Below are 15,801 nucleotides of genomic sequence, written 5' to 3' on the forward strand. Positions count from 1 at the left end.
AAACAGGAATTATACATGCAAATAGTGATATAACAAACAATATAAATTAACATGGTATTGTAAGAGATTTCCAGAAGTCCTAGAAGGAGGGTATGTAGACACCAGACACACATACCCCTTCAAATGGGAAATGACTTTTGTTTTTATAAAATTGACACAATTCTTTATATATTTTATAAATGAGAACTTTGTCAGAAATACTGTCTGTAAAGATCTTTTCCCAGCTTTGTACTTCCCTTTTAATCTTGTTTCTGCTGGTTGTGTTTATAAAAAGAATGTTTTAATTGAATGCAATCAAAGTGGTATATTTTGCCTTTCATAATGTTCTCTAGTTCTTCTTTAATTATAAAATCCTCTCTTCTTTAAAAATCTGATGATTAAATTATTCTTTGTCCTCCTAATTTGTTTATAGTATCATCCTTTATGTTCAAATCATTTACCAAATTTGATCTTATTTTTGTATGGTGTGTAAGATGTACTATTATGATGAGTTTCTGACATTATTTTCCAGTTTGCCCAGCAATTTTTGTCAAATAGTGAGTTCTAATCTTTGGGGGTCCTACCTTTATTTTGAGTTCTTGTCTTATATTTCACTAAAAATCTGTGAATCTTGACTTATATTTCACTTAAAAAAAAAGAAAAAAAAGAAAAAAAAAAAAAAAAAAGGTCATTTCCAGAGAGCTTCCTCTTCTTGCCTCCTTTTTATCAACTCATTATCCAGATAGCTTCTACCATGAATTTTTCCTTTGTTCTATGCCATTTGAAGACATCAGTTTTCTCTTTAACATTGAAAATTCCACTACTTTTTTTTTTCCTTTTAGGCAATTGGACTTAAATTGCTTTAGCTCACATGAGTAATAAGTGTCAACTCTGTAAAGCCAGATTTAAACTTAAATCCTTCTTACTCCAGGGCCTATGCTCTATCCACTGTACAACCTATGTGTCCCTAAATCCATCTACTTATAAAAATCATGCTATTCTACCCTAACTTTTCCTGGAAAACGTTCCCCCTTAACCTTCAATCTCTCCCCATGTATTGTTTGTTTGCTTCATTCCACAAACATACTGATGTCTCCCTCATCCTCAAAAAAAAATCATAATCACTATCATTAATTTCCTCAGGTTCTTATTGCATATCTTTTGGTCATTTTGTAACTAAACTTCTAGAAAAAAGACTTTTATAGTCATTATGTCACTTGTTTTTCTATTTGCTCTCTTTTAAATTACAGCATAGCTTCTAATTTCATTATTCAACCACAATATTTTCATTCTTCAGATTTACTAATTATCTTTTAATTTCTAAATGTAATGGTTTAAGAAAAAACAAACTTATCCTTCTTAATTTTTTTCTAACTTTTGACACTGTCAATTACTCTTTTCTTCCTGACATTCTCTTCTCCATAGGTTTCCTTAACATTGTCTATGCTATTGCTCTTACGATATGTTAGATTATCCCTTCTTGTTTTACTTTTGTTGTTATTGCTTACATCTTTTCTTATAATCTTCCTTCAGGTCATGCTAACTAAAAGTTGTCCACTCCAAATGTGATCTGGGCCCTCTTTTTTTATTTTTTTCCTCTCCACTTGGTGTAGATGTTGGTGGTTTCACAAACTCTCAGATATTGAACCGATATTTCTGTGTTATTTTCAGCTTGACTTCTTCAGTCCCGTCTGACTCTCAAGGTTTGAATCACCAACTATGAATTAGATGTCTAAGAGAGGATTTCCTGCAAAAAATCTTAGACTTAATATGTCCAAAAGTGAAACTTTGCTTAAGCCCTACACCCTGTCCCTTTCTGAATTTTCTTTATACCCTTGAGGGCATAATTATCCTCTTAACTTAATAAGTCTATAACTTGTCTCTATTCTTCACACCATATCCAATCTGGTGAAAAAACATCAATAAATTTTACCTTCTTACTATGTCTCTATACTTTCACCCTTTGCTTCTTTGGTCCTACTATAACCACAATATAGGCTCTTTTCAGTCCATACCTTAATAATAAAATCATCTGATCTGGTTGACATAAATCACTATTCTAGGCCATCCCTGCTTTGTTTTCAAAATTATCTCTTTAAAGTGTACATCTGTACTATTAACCCCTTAATCAAAAAATTAGTGGCTCTCCATCATCTCTATGTCCAAATATAAAATACTGTTTAGCATTCAGAGTCCTTCATAACTTAACACATTTCTCTCTTTCTTGGTGGTTTACAGAATATTTCATTTTCTTCCATCCCTACATTCTATGATCCAGAAATAGTGGCCTCCTTGCTATTCCTGACATAAAATACCCTATCTCAGATTGTTAATACTGTGATTGGCTTTCCTCCATTGTTAAAATACTCTTATTCCTCATTTCTGCCTCTTAGTTTCCTTATCTTACTTCAAGTCCCAGATAAAATTCTCTTTTACAAGAAACATTTCTTGATCCTTGCTTCTCTTCTAAATGCCAGGTCATCCATTCTAATTAATCTTGTATATATATTGTATAATCTTGTGTGTGTGTGTATATATATATATATATATTTTTTTTTTTTCTTATTGTTTCTCCTATTAGCTCCTTGTGATCTTTGTCATTCAAGTTACCTTTTGTATTTCTATGCATTGTGTTCTATGTGTTTCCATGCTTGTTATTCTCACATGTGCTTAGTCAATGCAAATGTTGGTACCGAATGCTGCTCTCTTGTTGCTGGTGTTTCAAAATATCGGATAGGCATGATGTTTTACTTCTAAAAAGAAAAGAAAATGCAAGATTTCAGTTACTAAATATGCCACGAATATATAGATAAAAATATACCTATCTATTGATGGAGAAAAAGCAAGAGAGAAACAGAGAGAAAGAGAGAGAGAGAGAGACAGAGAGAGAGAGAGAGGGGGGGGGGAAGAAAGGAAGTGAGAGAGGGGGAAAAAGGAAGAAGACAGGGAAGGAAAGAGGGAAGAAAAGAGGAAGAAAGGGAAGGAAGGAGAGAGGGAAGAAAGGAGAGAGAAAGGGACATAGTCAGAAAGAGATTCTTTTATTCACCATTCTTTTTTATTATTATAGCTTTTTATTTACCAAACATATGCATGGGCAATTTTTCAACATTGACCCATGCAAAACATTCTGTTCCAAATTTTCCCCTCCTTTCCTCCACTTACCCTAGATGGCACATAATCCAATACATGTTAAATATATAAAAGTACATGTTAAATCCAATGTATACATATTTATACAGTTATCTTGCTTCACAAGATCTGGAAAGAAAAAACATGCAAGCAAACTAACAAAAAGAGTGAAAATGTTGTGTTATGGTCCACACTCATTTCCCATAGTTCTCTCTATGGGTGTTGATGATTCTTTTCATTACTGAATAACTGGAACTGGTTTGGATCATCTCATTGTTGAAGAGAGCCATGAAAATGAGAACTGGCCTTTGTATATTCTAGTTGTTGCTATGTACAATGATCTGGTTCTGCTCATTTCACTCAGCATCAATTCATGTAAATCTTTCCAGGCCTCTCTAAAATCATCCTGTTGGTTATTTCTTAGAAAATAATGATATTCCATAATATTCATAAACAACAATTTATTCAGCCATTCACCAATTAATGGGTATACATTTAGTTTCCAGTTTCTAGCCACTCCAAAAAGGGCTGCCACAAACATTTTTGCACATGTGGGTCCCTTTCTCTTCTTTAAGATCATTTTGGGATATAAGCCTCATAGTAACATTACTGGGTCAAAAGATATGCACAGTTTGATAACTTTATGAGCATAGTTCCAAATTATTCTCCAGAATGGTTGGATAGTTCATGGTTCCACCAACAATGTATGAGTGGCCAAGTTTTCTCATGCCCTCCAACATTGGTCATTATGTTTTCCTGTTATTTTAGTCAATCTTCTAGGTGTGTAGTGCTATCTCAGAGTTGTCTTAATTTGCTTTTCTCTGATTAATACTGCTTTCAGAACCTTTTCATATGACTAGAAATAATTTCAGTTTTTTAATCTGAAAATTATTTTTTTTCATATACTTTGACCATTTATCATTGGAAAATGGTTTGATTTCTTATACATTTATAAAATTCTCTATATATTTTGGAAATGAGATTTTTTTTCAGAATCTTTCAATGTAAAAAACAAACAAAACAAAAACCAAGTTTATTGTTTCCCTTCTCATCTTGTCTGTATTAGTTTTGTTTGAACAAAAAACTTTTTAACTTAACATAATCAAAATTATCTATTTTGTTATTTATAATGATCTTTAGTTCTTCTTTGGTCACAAATTACTTTCTCTTCCACAGGTCTAAGGGGTAAACTGTTCTTTGTTCTTCTAATTTATTTATAATATCATTCTTTATCTCTAGATCATGAACCCATTTTGACTTTATCTTGGTATATAGTCTTAAGTGTAGGTAGGTCAATACCTAGTTTCTGCCACACTAATTCCCAAATTTTCCAGCAGTTTTTGTCAAATAGTGAATTAATATCCCAAAAATCGGGTCTTTGGTTTTGTCAGGTACTGGATTTCTATAGTTATTGACTATTTTGCCCTGTAAATCTTACCTATTCCACTGAACAATTACTCATTTTCTTAGACAATAAGAAATGATTTTAATGATTCCTGCTTTTTAATATAGTTTTTGATCTGGTACAGCTAGGCCACCTACATTTGATTTTTTTTTTTCATTAGTTCCCTTGAAATTTTTGACCTTTTGTTCTTCCAGATGAATTTTGTTGTTCTTGGTTCTATGTCAGTAAAATAGTTCCTTGGGATTTTGATTGGTATAGCACTAAATAAATATATTAGTTTAGATTGTATTATCATTACTATATTATCTCGACCTATCCAAGAGTACTTGATATTTTCCCAGTTGCTTAGATTTGACTTTATTTGTGGAAAGTGTTTTGTAGTTTTCCTCATATTAATCCTAACTTTGCCCTGGCAGATAGATTCCCAAATATTTTATATTATCAAGAGTTATTTTAAGTGGAATTTCTCTTTGTATCTCTTGCTTTTGGATTTTCTTAGTGCTGTATAAAAATGCAGATAATCTATGTGGATGTATTTTTGATCTCGCAACTTTACTAAAGTTGTGAATTAATTCTAATATCATTTTAGTTGATTCTCTGGTTTTCTCTACGTATACCATCATATCATCTGCAAAGAATGATAATTTGGTTTCCTCTTCACCTACTCCAGTTCCTTTAATTTCTTTTTCATCTCATTGCCAAAACTCTCATTTTTAATACATTATTGAATAGTAATGCTGATAGTGGACAACCTTGTTTCACTCCTGATCTTATTGGAAATGGTCCAGTTTATTCCCATTACATATGATGCTTACTGATGGTTTTATTTATTTTTTATTTTTTTTACTTTATTTTATTTTATTTGTTTTATTTTGTTATTTTATTAATTTTTATAATTATAACATTTTCTTTGACAGTACATATGCATAGGTATTTTTTTTTTTACAACATTATCCCTTGTACTCCCTTATGTTCCGATTTTTTCCCCTCCTTCCCTCCATCCCCTTCCCTAGATGGCAGGCATTCCCATACATATTAAATATCTTATAGTATATCCTAGGTACAACATATATGTGCAGAACCAAATTTTGTTGTTGTTGTTGTTGCAAAGGAAGAATTGTATTCAGAAGCTAAAAATAATCTGGGAAGAAAAACAAAACAAAACAAAATAGTGCTCACAGTTTATACTCATTTCCCAGCGTTCCTTTCCTGGATGTAGTTGATTCTGTCCATCATCAATCAATTGGAATTGGATTAGCTCTTCTCTATGTTGAAGATATCCACTTCCATCAGAATACATCCTCACACAGTATCATTGTTGAAGTGTATAATGATATACTGGTTCTGTTCGTTTCACTTAGCATCAGTTGATGCAAGTCTCTCCAAGCCTCTTTGTATTCCTCCTGTTGGTCATTTCTTACAGAACAATAATATTCCATAACATTCATATACCATAATTTATCCAACCATTCTCCAATTGATGGGCATCCATTCATTTTCCAGTTTCTAGCCATTATGAAAAGGGCTGCCACAAACATTTTGGCACATACAGGTCCCTTTCCCTTTAATATTTCCTTGGGATATAAGCCCAGGAGTAGCACTGCTGGGTCAAAGAGTATGCACATTTTGATAACTTTTTGGGCATAATTCCAGACTGCTCTCCAGAATGGTTGGATTCTTTCACAACTCCACCAACAATGCTTCAGTGTCCCAGTTTTCCCACATCCCCTCCAACATTCATTGATATTTGTTCTTTTCATCTTAGCCAATTTGACAGGTGTGTAATGATATCTCAGAGTTGTCTTAATTTGCATTTCTCTGATCAATAGTGATTTGGAACAGTCTTTCATATGAGTGGAAATAGTTTTAATTTCATCTTCTGAAAATTGTCTATTCATATCCTTTGACCGCTGCTGACTTTTTAAAGGAAAAGTCCATTTATTCCTATTTCCACTCTCTAGTGTTTTTAATAGGAATGGGTGTTGGATTTTAACAAATGCTTTTTATGCATCTATTTAGATGATCATATCAGTTTTGTTACATTCTCTTGGATGAAATTGTTAATTGTGTCTATGATTTGCTGTTTCACCCATTTATTCTTTAGGATGAGATGATTTAGTTCCCAATTACTTTTTGGTCTATTTCCCCCTGTGTTTTATTGAATGCAATTTTTATTGTCTCTTGATCTGGAAAAAAATATGCATTTATTATTTCTGCCTTTCTGCATTTGATTTTTGAGGTTTTTATGTTCTAATATAAGGTCAATTTTTGCATAGGTTCCACAAACTCTAGAGAAAAAAAGAGTACTCCTTTCAGTCTCCATTTAGTTTTCTTCAAAGATCTATCATACATAACTTTCTAGTATTCTATTTATCTCTTTAACTTATTTTTTATTTATTTTATGGTATGGTTTATGGTTTATTTTATGATTGATCTAGTTCTGAGAAAGCAAGATTGAAGTCTCCCACTATTATAATTGTTGCATCCATTTTCTTTCTTTTTTTTTTTTTTTTTTTTGCACCCCTCTTAACTTCTCATTTAGGCATTTCCATGCTATACCACTTGATGCATATATATTTAGTATTGATATTGCCTCATTATCTATGGTACCCTTTAGCAATATTTTCCTTCCTTATGTCTTTTAATTAGATTGATTTTTCCTTTTGCTTGTTCTGAGATTGGGATGGCTACCCCTACTTTTATTTCTCACTTGAAGCATAATAGATTTTCATCCACCCTGACACTTTGGAATACACATAAGTTTATGTGTATCACTCTGCTTTAATTGTGTTTCTTGTAAACAACATATTGTGATTTTCGCTTTTAATACAGTCTGCTATCTGATTACATTTTATGGGAGAGTTCACCCTATTCACATTTACAATTAAAACTAATACTTCTGTATTTCCTGCCATTTTATTATCCCCTAATTATACTTTTTCTTTACTTTTTTTCTCTTACCCCCTCTCCAGTATTTAACTTATGAGCACCACTTGCCTCAAGTAGCCCTACCCCATTATAATCCCTCCCCATTTAGATAACCTTCCCCTTTCTTATACCTTTCCTTTACTGTTTCTCTATCCCCTTCTATTTAGCCCACCCTTCCCCTTTTTGCTTTTCCCCTCCCACTTTCCAATAAGGTGAAAGAAGTTTCTCTGTAAACCAAATATGTCCAATATTTTCTCTCTGAGCCAAATCTGAGAGTAAGATTTACACAATGTCCATCCCCCTCCTTTTTTCCCCTCATACATAATAGTTTTCCTTTATCTCTTCATGAGATATAATTTCCCTCTTTTTAGCTCCAATTTTCCCTTTATCTGGTACAATCCCCTTTCCACCTCTAGTTCCTTTTTTATAACAATAAAATCAAATTATATATGTACTCTGTATTCATGCCAACAGAAATACAGTTCTCAAGAATTCTTTTTACCTGTTTATGCTTCTCTTGAGTCCTGTATTTGGAAGTCAAATTTTTTGTTCATCTCTCTTTTTTTTTCATCAAAAATGAATGGAATTCATCTGTTTCATTGTATGTCCATCTTTTTCCTTGGCAGAAAATGCTCATTTTAGCTGGGTAGTTTATTCTTGGCTACATTCCAAGTTCCTTTGACTTTCTAGGCCTTTTAATCCTTTAATGTGGAAGGTGCTAGATTCTAAGTAATCCTTATTGTGGCTCCTTGGTATTTGATTTTTTTTTTTTTTCTGGCTGCTTGTAATATTTTTTTCTTGGTGTGATTATTCTGAAATTTAGCCACAACATTCCTTGGAGTTTTAATTTTGGGGTCTCTTTCAGGAGGTGTTGGAGTAATTTTTTCAATTTCTATTTTTTCTTCTGATTCTATGACATTTGGGCAGTTCTCTTTGAAGATTTCCTAAAAAAGTAGGGTCTAGGCTCTTTTTTAAATTATTTTTTTTTTTTAAATCATGATTTTCAGGGAGTCCAATATTACTTAGAGTATTTTTCCTAGATCTGTTTTCCAGGTCTGTTGTTTTCCCAAGTAGGTATTTAACATTTTCCCTATTTTTTCTTTTCTTTTCTTTTCTTTTTAAATTTATTTTGCTTAACTGATTCTTGATGTCTCCTTGAGTCATTCATTTCCATTTATTTAGTTCTGATTTTTAATGACTTGTTTTCTTCATTTACTATTTTATTTCTTTTTGTCCAATTGAGTTTTTTAAATGAGTTGTTTTGTTCTGTGGATTTTTTTTTCCATTTCACAAATTATTTTTAAAGACTTTTTTCTTTTTATTTTCCTGGGAGTTCTTTACCTTTTTCCAATTCATAAATTTTGTTTTCCTTGGAGTTATTTACCTTTTCCATTTCACATTTCAAAGAGTTGTTTTCTTTTTATACGTTATCAAATTCTTTTTTAATGAGTTATATGACTTTTCTAAAACCTCTTATAGATTTTTCTTTTCCTTACCCCATTTTTCTTTTTGCTCTCTTTTAAGATCCCTTTTAATTTCTTCTAGGAGAGCCTTGTGTGGTGTGGACCAGGTTATATCACCCTTTGGGGATTCATGTGGAGACAATCTGCTTTTAGTCTCCTCAGGATTTGAAATCTGTTCAACAGCAACATCAGCTTCGCTGGGATCTTACTGAGTTACTCTGAGTGCTTAGTGGGTGTGGCCAGATCCTGTGATACCCTGACCGTTTGGGATATACTCTTTACTTTTTGCATTTGTGTTGGATGTTTTATAACTTCTCTATTGATGTACTGGCTTTCAATCAAGCAGAGTAACCTACACTGTTATAGAGTCCTTTTGATAACTCACCCATCCCATGATGACCCCACCCTGTCTGCTTAGCATGCACTGGCCTCCATGTTCTGCCTCTCAATATGCACTTGGCCTCCTTCAGTGCTCATGCCAAATCAAAACAGACCTTTTCTTGTGATCTTTGAAATTATCTTCTGTTACTAATTTATTGCACTCCCAATATTCATGGATTCTACCAGTCCAACACTATTTCAGAGGCTGAATTTTGAAATTAATATGAGGGTAGTGGGAGATCTCAGGGAAGTAGTGTGTCCTCACCACCATCTTGGCTCAGCCCTCTATAATATAGTTTTTGTTTTGTCACACCTAAGGCACCATTCTTTGTTTGTCTGTTTGTTTGTTTCATTGATTCTCTTGATATTCTTGACCTTTTGTTCTTTCAAATGAATTTTGTTATTATTTATTATTTTTAGTTTTATAAAATGGATATTTTCGCAGTTTGATTGACATGGCACTGAACAAATAGATCAATTTAGGCAGAATTGTCATTCTATTATATTTGCTAGGCCTATCCATGAGTAATTGATATTTTTCCAATTGTTTACCTCTGATTTTATTTGTGTGAGAAGTGTTTAGTAATTGTGTTCATATAATTCTTGGTTTTGTCTTGGCATGTAGACCTCTAAGTATTTTATTTTTTCTACAGTAATTTTTAATGGAATTTCTCTTTCTCCCCTTGATGTTGGGCTTTATCAGTAATATATAGAAATGTGGATGATTTGTGTGGGTTTATAATCCATTATTTCTTGATCTTTTAATTGGAGTTACACAGATCAAGTTTATTCCATTTTCAGCATAATAGATTTTGAAATATTTTAAAACAGCTATCATGCTTATGACAGGTTTTTTTTTTTCTATGCCAGTTTAAATATTTCCAGTTTTGTTGTTTTTTTTTTTTTTTTCAGTGAAATGATATGTCATTTAGACCCTTAAAGTTTTAGATTTACTTTTGAATACAATCAAGCTAGGGGGAAAACAGTAAGAATTTATTAAGTACTTAATAACAAATATCTAAAGCAATAAGGATACACATTTTCCAGTCATATTCTCAGGGGACTTTCATTCTGCTGAAGAAAACAATATTTATTTATCTATCTATCTACTTATCTGTCTATCTATCTATATCTGTCTGTCTGTCTATCTCTCCATCTACCTGTGTGTATAAACTAAATATACCAAATAAATATAACCTTTTTTGGGGGGAAAGCATTAGTGTGGAAATGGGTATTCAATCATAATCTTAAAGGAAATGAGGAATATAAAAGGTAAAGATAAAGAAGAAATGCATTTGAAATATATGGAAGTTATCATAAGGACTTGAAGAAAAGAAATATTTTGATGGACATAAGGAATAGAAAGAAGACTAGTTGGGCTGAAACATATAGTACAAAAAAGAAACATATATAGTCAGGAAAGTCAGGTCAGAACCAATTTATGAAAGCTTTAATGACAATTAAAAAGCTATTATTTTATTGTAGTGAGAAGTGGAAGCCTTGGAAATTCATAGATTAGACCAATTATATTGTAATAAAATCAATTTATCAGGTTTTAAAGATTGTATTGAAGGAGAGACTTGAGGAAGATAGACCAATTAGAAGGCTATTATAATAGGTTAAGTGAGAGGTGATAAGTACCTGAATGAGCATGGTGGTTCTGTGAATATAAATAGGAAATGATTTGAGGTAAAATTGACAAGAATAAATGATTGACTGGATATATGGCTTTAGGGAGAGTGAGAAATAAAGCATAATATTGAACTTTGAACTTAGGTGCCTGGAAATCTTACAGTCTACTTGACAGAAATAAGTAAGTTAGAAAGAGAGTTTGAGGGGAAATTTAATGAGATGAATTAAAGATATCTCTGGTATATCTAATTTGAAATGTCTAATACATAATTAGAGATGTAGAAATGAAATTCAGGAGGACTGGGACTAGAGATAAATATTTTTGTGTCATTTGAATGCAGTTGGAGAAGAAATCACAGATCTTTGAAGTATTTCAGTAAGTTAAATACACACACACACACACACATATATATGTTATATATAATCAACCTCCACTCCAATAAGCACCCATTATGTACCCCATCCTGCTAAAAACTAGAGATAAAAGACAATACATCTTTTCAATGAGTTTAAAATCTAATGGGAGAGAAAGAAGAAAGACAACTATGCATGATTGCATATATTTTGCGTGTATATGTAAAGGGCTAGAACTGAGCAATGCACTTGGATGATGAAGCACGTGAGACTAATTGCCAATTGGACGGTTCCCTATTAACTTGTTTAAGGTTGACCCTCCCCAGCTGTTATGTGCTGACTTGATTGGTGAGACAAAGAGAGGGAAGTGACTTGTGTGGGAGGAGCAAGAGAAACTTGGGTGGTGGAACTCATGCTCACTTGCACTCGTGACCTGGCGTTGGGGGCGACGGTAAAGATCTAGAATAAAGACGTTTAGTGATCCTGACTCCTGCTGATTTCTGGAAAGATAGAGTTCCAGCATTTGGCGTCCAACGTGTGGCTGGCACCCTACTTCCACCGAAGTCCTCCTGTGACCAGGAGATTAGGTGAGTATTCTAATAGAAATAAGGAACTTACCTTGTTAAGGACTAAATCAGCAATCTCTAGTAACTGAGATGGGGCAGATGTTAGGTAAATCCTGGGCCTCAGCTGACCCTGCTCCAACCCCAGCCCCTGCCTCATCTAGCAATGCTATAGAGGATATAATTAAGATAATTGATGAGAAAAGTTTACTTGTTCCCATCCCACAAATGAATAATCTCTTACACTCATTGATTCGCACGTCCCCTTGGTTCTTAAATGAAGAAAAACTACGTATAGATAAATGGAAGCTAGTGGGACTTGAAATGAAAGAATTTTACTCAAAAAATGGGAATTGACAAATTTTCCCAGAGGTATTTTATCTATACAACTTGATTCTATTAGACTTAAGCTATCAGGAAGAGTTTAGAAGAAGGAAGAGTTCTAAAAAGGCACAGAGAAGGAAGCCTGAGGAACAAAAGATAGAAGATAGGCAAACTCAGGACATTGCCAGAGGGCAAGGGGATTTGAATGAGGAATCTGAGGGTGTAGACTCTGATTGTCCTGAAGAAATTTCAACCCCACCTAGAGAGCAGATTATTGATCAGCCCACATCCACTCCACCTTCAGGGATGGAGGAAGGAGGAGTAGTGGGAGGGGCGGTGACCTCATCAGCGCCCCCCCCTCCTCCCACACAGAGCCCCCCCTCCCAACAACTGCCCACTCCTGTAACTAGATTAGAAAGAGGGCTTATTGAAGCAATTGAAAATGGAAAAGAAGTAGATAATGATTTCAAACTTCAAATTTTTCCTGTGATTCAACAACGTAATTCTGCAGGTCAAGAGAGTAGAAGATATGCTCCTTTTAATATGGATGTCCTTAAAAACCTGAAAAAATCTTGCACTGTCTTTGGGGCTACATCAGATTATGTTAAAATGTTAATACACAATTTGGCTTATGAAACCTTAACCCCTAGTGACTGGAAAGTCATTGCAAAAGTGTGCTTAGAACCTGGACAAAACTTGTTGTGGTTTTCTGAATTTACTGAGCTCTGTAGAATTCAAGCCCAACAAAATAGTCAAAGTGCAGCTAATACTTCCATCACCTATGACCTACTAATAGGTGTAGGTTCTTATGCAGACGCTTTGGTACAGATTAATTACTCCATAACAGCATTTGAACAAATTTCTGCTGCTGCTATCAAAGCATGGGCTTCTCTCCCCAGTAAAAACTACAAGGGTGAGACCTACACAAAAATTGTACAGGGACCAAATGAACCTTTTGCTGATTTTGTGGCACGTTTGCAGACAGCTGTCATACAGGCCAATGGTGAAAATGAAGTAACAGACACTTTGGTGAGGCAACTTGCTAGAGACAATGCCAATGAGGTTTGTAGAAGGATTATACTAGGACTACGTAAGGATGCTCCTTTAGAGGAGATCATAAGACGCTGTGCCACAATGGGCACAAATACCTTTTATAGCCAGGCTATGGTGCAGACTTCCCAAGATCCCAACATGGGGAGACAGGATCCCTTTTGGCAAGGGGTTTCCCGAGAGACTTGTCAATGCTTTCAATGCGGTGAAGTAGGCCATTTGAAAGCTCAATGTTGGCATAGAGACAGAGTGAGAAGACAGGCTGGGAGAACAAGACCCAAAACCCCATGTCCAAAATGCAACAGAGGACTCCATTGGGCCTCAGAGTGTAGACTGATTCAGGGAAACGGGATGAGGGGCCCAGCTCCAGGGCCCCAAGCAAAAAACACTTGGGGCATGATGGCAGCCAATGCCACACCCAGAGAGTGCCTCCAAGTCCAATACCCAGACATGACCAATCAGCCAGGAAGCAACATGATGGGAGAAAGGGACTACAATTAGGGAGGATAGAGTTGTATGCAGCTGGGACAATTGAGATACCCCCTGGAGAGGTGAAATCTGTTCCTCTCCAACCTATGGATCCCTTGCCTCCAGGCACAGTAGGCTTGACCATTTCACCTCCTGAGAGTACTTACAAGACAGTGTTCATTCATACACTGATGTGGGAAACTGGGGAATGTGTAGATAATATCCCAGTCACTAACACAGGGAGACAATGTGTGACTTATCAACCAGGGGAAGTAGTAGCATCAGGTTTATTGATACAGACTCCTAATAAGCAACCTGGTGACAGTCACCCATGTTCGGACTCCAAGTAGAAAAACCCAGGAATATACTGGACAGCAGCTGTGACAGCTGACCGACCTATGCTCACCATCTATATAAATGGCATAGCATTAGAAGGACTGGTGGACACAGGTGCAGATCGCACAGTCATTAGAGGTGCCAACTGGCCCAGTCACTGGCCAAAGACTAAGGCAGACACCTACATGTCTGGGGTAGGAGGATCAATAACAGCTGAAGTTAGCGCTACCCCTTTAAGATGGGTATTTGAAGGTGAAACAGCAGTTTTTACTCCTTTTATAATAAAAAAAATCCCCATCAATCTGTGGGGAAGAGACATTTTACAACAATTAGGGTTAAAAATGAGTACTTCGATTTTTTAGGCAGGGCTGCTGTTGAAGGCCTGCCAACACTTTCACTTGTTCCTATCCAGTGGAAAATTGATACACCAGTGTGCATAGAACAGTGGCCCTTAGATAACAATAAAATTCAGGCCTTACTAGATATAGTACAGGAACAACTTGATCAAGGACACTTACAACCTTCTCTAAGTCCTTGGAATTCCCCAGTATTTGTTGTAAAAAATAAATCTGGAAAATGGAGAATGTTGACTGATTTAAGAAAGGTAAATGAACAGATGGAAACTATGGGAACTCTTCAACCTGGACTTCCATCTCCTACTCAGTTGCCTAGAGAATGGCCTCTGTGGGTTATAGACATTAAGGATTGTTTCTATTCTATCCCTCTAGATAAGGAGGATATGAAAAGATTTGCCTTTTCAGTGCCCAGCGTTAACTTAGCTGAGCCTTATAAAAGATATGAATGGACAGTTTTGCCACAGGGAATGAAAAACAGCCCTACTATGTGTCAAATGTATGTTGCTGCTGCTCTTAGTCCAGTAAGAAAAGCATTTCCAAAAGTAATGTTATTACATTACATGGATGATATATTGGGATGTGCACCTGAGGAACAAATGTTAGAAGCATGTCTACAAAAAACCATAGAAACACTAAGGAATTATAAATTGCACATAGCTCCAGAAAAGATTCAAAGACATGCTCCTTTCCAATATTTAGGATATGAAGTATATCCTAAGGTGCTTACAGTACAAAAACTCTCCTTAAGAACAGAGAAGCTAAACACCTTAAATGACTTCCAGAAATTGATAGGAGATATCCAATGGATGCGTCCCGTGCTAGGCTTGACTACCTGTCAATTGCAACCATTATATGACATTTTAAGGGGAGACAGTGCTTTAAATTCACCACGCCAGCTTACAAAAGAAGCTCAAGAGGCTTTGAGACAAGTTGAACTGGCTTTATCCAATGTGGTTGAAAGAGTCACTCAAAAACCCTTGGAAATATCAGTTTTTGCTACACAAGAGGCCCCCACAGCAGTCCTTTATCAAGGAGACAGTGTGATAGAGTGGGTGAACCTCCCAGCACAACCAGAACAAAGCCTTATTCCTTACCCAGTGCTTGTGGCTAGAATTTTATTAAAGGCCATTAAACGAGCAGTACAATTATCTGGGACAAGACCTGACAAGATATATACCTTTTATACTAATGCACAAGTTAATGTGTGCTGCGAAACCATCCCAGAGTGGCAAATTTTATTAACCATGGCTCCAAATTTTGCACACGGGTCTCCATTAAAGATAACCAGACTGCTACATAATTGGCAATGGATTCTTGAAGAAAAGGTTTCTAAAGTTCCTCTTAAAGGACCAACTATCTTTACAAATGCATCCAAACATAATATGTGTGCTGTGTATTCTCGTGACTTAACTATAAGGAAAGTAATCAGAACT

The sequence above is a fragment of the Sminthopsis crassicaudata genome, chromosome 3 (assembly GCF_048593235.1).
Source record: "Sminthopsis crassicaudata isolate SCR6 chromosome 3, ASM4859323v1, whole genome shotgun sequence".
NCBI lineage: Eukaryota > Metazoa > Chordata > Mammalia > Dasyuromorphia > Dasyuridae > Sminthopsis > Sminthopsis crassicaudata.